A 6281-nucleotide genomic window follows, 5' to 3' on the forward strand; every position below is an offset into this window, starting at 1 on the left:
CCACCCCCACCATGAGTTCACTCCATGAGTTACAAATTTTGGTAGTATTTGTTACTTCTTTGAAAGCGCTACGTCTAAAATGCTGGTGTCTAGACATCATTCAGATTATTACCTCCGTCAGCGTTATAATTGTTGCAGCACATGGGAATTTCTAGCACTTCTGTGGATTATCAATATAGAATATGATTTCCCTAGCTTTCTGTCAAGGCGTTTATGCTGGAACACTTCCCCTCAGTTTATTTTCTCTATCTCTACCTAGAGAAGAAATAAATAAATCTCCACTGACCATTGCCACAAATATTACAACTGTTATTAAACATACTTCTGTCAAAACAAGCAAAGGCTATGAGCTTGCATGAAGAAAGATTCTGTTGATCATTCTTTATCTCAATTTCTGTAACGGATCAATAAATGTAAGACGCGGAAATAATTTTCTAAGCCAAATTGCGAATGGTCGAAGGTTTCGTTGTAAGGAGCGCTTGAAGAAACGTAAGTAATGAAATTACTTTCAATTTAATTAGCCTCCAGAAGGGAATCCTGCGTCACGGATGTGTTAGCATTTGGCTGTAAACGAGTGAAAGACAATTTAGCAACGATATTGGCAACAACTGTCCACAACGTGCAAGATATTCAGTGTTTTTTTAAATACCCAGAAGGCACAGAACACAAACTGAAAGCAGAGGGTGAAATCGAGATTATTGAGTTGCTTCGCTGATCATGTCCCTGCAAATCGGGAGCTGGAAAATTATTTCTGGTTCTGAACGCTCGGCACAGTATCACAGACCGCAGTCAGTTATGGATGTAGCCAGGACGACAAACGACCATTTCGTTGTAGCTAAGCTTAGGTAATTGAGAAACGTAAGGCTGGTGCGAAGTAATATTCTAGGTCGTTCCAGGTCAGCTGCGACACTTTTGCGTAAAAATCGTTAACACTTGAATAGCAGTATAACTTGGGAAAGACATATAACGTCCTGCACTTGGCATGATTAGTTTTCTACGCGTGCAGCTGCTGAGATATGCCTGTTGGAAACTGTGAACGGCGTAACTAATTAAATTTCTGGTAAATGAAAGCTTTGAACCAACAAACAATAAAAGAAAAATAACTGCAGGTACAGAGGGACAAGTTAAGGGCGTAAACGGCATCCTTTCACCAGTGAGCTTTAAAGGTTAGTGAAGGACAGTTAAAACCAAGTAACGCCTGTTTCACTACACTTTACGTCACTCGGTGCACCTGGCGCTCAGTACCAATTCTGAAGCTCAGTGTACGATTGTGAAATATGTTTCAAGGGACTCGAATGTCTATGGATGCACTCGTGTGCTTTCCACTTGAACGTTTCTAATTAACAATGTTCAAATAAACGAAATTTCACCAGCTGTTGAGGGCTCTGCGTGTTTCACGTAGAAACTAAGACACTGATAAGAACATACTAAATGTGGTTTTAAATGATATCATACGGCCGAAAGATATAAATTCCTTTTCTTTGTCATCGGTCTTCCGACTGGTATTATGCGTCCACTATTTCCTATTCTGTGGCAATTTCTTCATCTCAGAATAGCAGTTACTCCCAAGTCCCCAGATCTTTATTTTATGTGCACCAAGCCCCGTCTTCCCCTACAATTATTTAGCACTGTGTAGGCAATATCCTAGTGTCTTAACGCCCGGCCGTCAGCCTATTTCTAGTGACTGGTCTCCAAATCTTCATTCACATTTCTGAGCAGAACCTCTTGACACATTGATCTTTTCCGCTTTGTTATTGTTCTACATTCTAAAATCACATTTGAGACTCTTCCATTCTCCATTTTTCGCATTTTCCACAATCCATGGATCTCACGTGCATTTCCGGGCTCCTAGGGCAAGTTCTCAGAAAATTCCGCCTCAAACTAAGGTCTAAGTTTGGATTCCGTAGAAATATTGGAAAACGTGAGGCAATACTGACCTTACGACTTATCTTAGAAGAAAGATTAAGGAAAGGCAAACCTACGTTTGTAGCATTTGTAGACTTAGAGAAAGCTTTTGACAATGTTGACTGGAATACTCTCTTTCAAATTCTAAAGGTGGCAGGGGTAAAATACAGGGAGCGAAAGGCTATTTACAATTTGTGCAGAAACCAGATGGCAGTTATAAGAGTCGAGGGACATGAAAGGGAAGCAGTGGTTGGGAAGGGAGTGAGACAGGGTTGTAGCCTCTCCCCAATGTTATTCAATCTGTATATTGAGCAAGCAGTAAAGGAAACAAAAGAAAAATTCGGAGTAGGTATTAAAATCCATGGAGAAGAAATAAAAACTTTGAGGTTCGCCGATAATTCTGTCAGAGACAGCAAAGGACTTGGAAGAGCAGTTGAACAGAATGGGCAGAGTCTTGAAAGGAGGATATAAGATGAACATCAACAAAAGCAAAACGAGGATAATGGAATGTAGTCGAATTAAGTCGGGTGATGCTGAGGGAATTACATCAGGAAATGAGTACCCTTAAAGTAGTAAAGGAGTTTTGCTATTTGGGGAGCAAAATAACTGATGATGGTCGAAGTAGAGAAGATATTAAATGTAGACTGGCAATGGCAAGGAAACCGTTTCTGAAGAAGAGAAAATTGTTAACATCGAGTATAGATTTAAGTGTCAGGAAGTCGATTCTGAAAGAATTCGTATGGAGTGTAGCCATGTATGGAAGTGAAACATGGACGATAAATAGTTTGGACAGGAAGAAAATAGAAGCTTTCGAAGTGTGGTGCTACAGAAGAATGCTAAAGATTAGATGGGTAGATCACATAACTAATCAGGAGATATTGAATAGAATTGGGGAGAAGAGGAGTTTGTGGCACAACTTGACAAGAAGATGGGTTCGGTTGGTAGGACATGTTCTGAGGCATTAAGGGATAACAAATTTGGCATTGGAGGGCAGCGTGGAGGGTAAAAATCGTAGAGGGAGACCAAGAGATAAATACACTAAGCAGATTCAGAAGGATGTAGGTTGCAGTAGGTACTGGGAGATGAAGAAACTTGCACAGGATAGGGTAGCATGGGAGAGCTGCATCAAAGCAGTCTCAGGACTGAAGACCACAGCAACAACAAATTTGATATTACCAAATACGAAACTTCCTGGCAGATTAAAACTGTGTGCTGGACCGAGACTCGTACTCCCGAGACTCGAAGTCCTGAATTCGAGTCTCTGTCCGGCACACAGTTTTAATCTGCCAGGAAGTTTCATATCAGCGCACACTCCGCTGCACAATGAAAATCTCATTCTTAGCAAATATGACTTCGCAATGAATTTATTCCTAGCTTACTCTAGTCTGTTTCGTCAGTCCTCCTTGTTTTATAATTCATGCATTATTTTATTTCCTCGATAGCAGAGTTTCTTCATCTGTTCCGAGGCAGGCAACATAGTACTTAAGTCACTAATCTCATTTCTGCTGCTCGTAAATAATTTCGTTTTTCCTCGCTCTCAATCAAAAATGGTTCAAATGGGTCTGAGCACTATGGGACTGAACATCTGAGGTCATCAGTCCCCTAGAACTTAGAACTACTTAAACCTAACTGTGCTAAGGACATCACACACATCCATGCCCGAGGCAGGATTCGAACCTCTGACAGTAGCAGTCGCGGGGTTCGGGACTGAAGCGCCTAGAACCGCTCGGTCACAGCGGCCGGGGCTCTCAATCAATTTTCTGTAGATGATAATGAACCCAGATAATCGCGAACAAATTGTCTGTGCCACTTCGTGCTCGGAAACATACTGCCGTCACTGTGACATCTGTTAGAAAACGGAACATACCTGCGCAATCACGATATTCTAGTGTTCATGCGGCGTCGTTTGGGGAACAACGTTCTGAGGATTTTCTGATCTGCAACTGCCACAGTCCAACCTAATCTTCATCCATCATTAGAGCGGAATAAAGAGGCTGGTTCTGCGGTAGATCCATTCGCGCAAAAATTTTGACAGCCGTGAATGACGTATATCTGAAATAGACTCCACTTTCGTAGCATCTCCTGAATTAACACTGAAATAAAAATCAAATAAAATGTCTTTTCCTCTTCATTATATGGCGTCACTGTATCCAACATTAACGAGTATTCTCAGTCCATTTGTCACATAGTAAGAGGGGAGTGTGGAAGCGGAAGTCGAATGGCGTACTTAATTGTTTAATTCAACCTCTTGCGTTTCATGAACATTTACAAGGTTACAACACTTTCAGAATATTGTCCTTCTTATTTTATGCCCTTGTGTCACTCAACCGTTGGCTGAAACACGTTGTCAAGCCATCTGAAGTCATGCTACGTGTTGTCTGAGCTGTTCTCGTTTCAAAGTTTCCGTATTCTGGAAGACGAATGAAAAATTTAGGAATATCTGACTGAAAGTCGATTAGGATTCAGTGGTGATTCAGGCATAGGGGATGAATTAAGAAATCATTATAGGAGAGAGGTTTTAGTGGAGGGAAAGAGCCTACACACTAGATCTAGATAACGTTTTTGACGACCTGAACTGGGAAAAGCTTGTAACTGCACTGAAGGAAAGATAAGATGTTTCGAAACTCATACGGCTTTATACATTCCTTCAACCTGATCCTAGAGCCCACAGTTAAAATGAAGGGTAAGAGCATCAATAGGACAGAATTAAGAGGAAATATATGACTACATTTTCTAAAGCCTACTCGATTCACATGTATGTAGAAGATACGACTGAGCGTTGTTTATTAAGGAACAGGGGACTAAAACGGCGGCTGAAGAATTTAGGATTTGAAATTTGCCTGTAATACGGTTACTGTAGCCAGGGATAGAAAGTTGCTCCAAGAAAGGGTAGAAGAAATCGATGCTTCCGGAGAAGATTGTAGAATGAAAATAATGTAAAGGAAACGAAAGCAAATACAGCTGGAAGAGAAGAAAGGGTATAAACATGACGGGACAAACTGAAATATGTACAAGATTTTAATTATGTAGCAAGTACAGCAGAAAGCAAACGAAGAGACAGAACAAGCATTAAATAAAAAATAGCTATGGCAAAACTGCCTTTATCTATTAAGAGGACGATTTTCTGTAACCCTATGGGTCTAGAGTCAAAGAAAAGGTTAATAATATGGTTTGTCAGGAATATCCTACTAACTTTCTCCTAGGCATGGACGATAGTGAAGGAGGGCAGGCAGTGGATAGAAACTCAAATTTGCATATGGCGGAAAACGGAGAAAATAAAATTGATAGAGAGTGAAAAACGAAATGGTGGCGAGGCTTATGAGAGAATAAATTAAGTTAGTGGATGCCATAGAACATAGGAAAACAAACTGGAGAGGAGGAAAAGGATGACAGAGTCTTAGAAACCGTTTAGGAAGCACGTGTTCTGTGGAAGAAATGACACGGACGGAAAGCGATTCAGATCCTGGACGATCTGCTTAATGGATATGCATACAACAGTCTAAAGGAGGAAGTAACGAAGTGGAGACTACACACACAGGAGAAAACTGAAGATGGTGAACCACGTAATGGTTTCAGAAGTTTGGGACACTAATGGTTGTTAACTGCAGAAAGATGTGGAACCAATTTATGTTGGCCAAGGCACACCAGTATTCCCCCAACATAGACAGAAAAAAACCTGACTTTTATGCTCTCTTCGGTCAAGGTAACGAGGCAGGAGGCCCAACGCTTCCTCTACAGATCGACCGTATCTGCTTCTGGTTGCCCAAACAGAATATTTGCATGTTTCTGTAATTCCTTTAACTACAAAGCTGCTGATTACGTGAAGTAGCATCAAGGAGGACAAACACGGCGGTGAGACAGACGTGTCTCTACTGATGACAGTTGGGTCACCTGATTCCTCAGCAGTGTGTACTGTAAGCATCTGACGAAAAAACCTGTCAGAATGACGCCTCTGCTCTACGAAAAGTAATTATGCTATACTTTGTTCCTACTCCAGACGCCGCACACATTCTTTCTACCACCGAAATTTTAATAACTTGGAAGTATGTTGTAAATTATGTGTACGCTACTCAAACCTTCTCAGTAGGAAGTTAATTGCGGACTGTAGAAAACCGGATGAGAGTCGAAGCTTTTGAAATATGCTGAAAATTAAATAAACGCGTAAGACAAAAACTGAGGTCGGAAAGCACTGACTAGAACTAGGGACACGGTTACAGGCCGACATGAGGAGCCGCGCAGGGTAGCCGCGCTGTCTTGAGGGCATTGCCACGATTCGCGTGACTCCCCGCGTCCTAGGTTCGAGTCCTCCCTCGGGCATGGGTGTGTGCGTTGTCCTTAGCGTAAGTTAATTTAAGTTAGATTAAGTAGAACATAGG

Source organism: Schistocerca cancellata, chromosome 9 (genome assembly GCF_023864275.1).
Source record: "Schistocerca cancellata isolate TAMUIC-IGC-003103 chromosome 9, iqSchCanc2.1, whole genome shotgun sequence".
Lineage (NCBI taxonomy): Eukaryota > Metazoa > Arthropoda > Insecta > Orthoptera > Acrididae > Schistocerca > Schistocerca cancellata.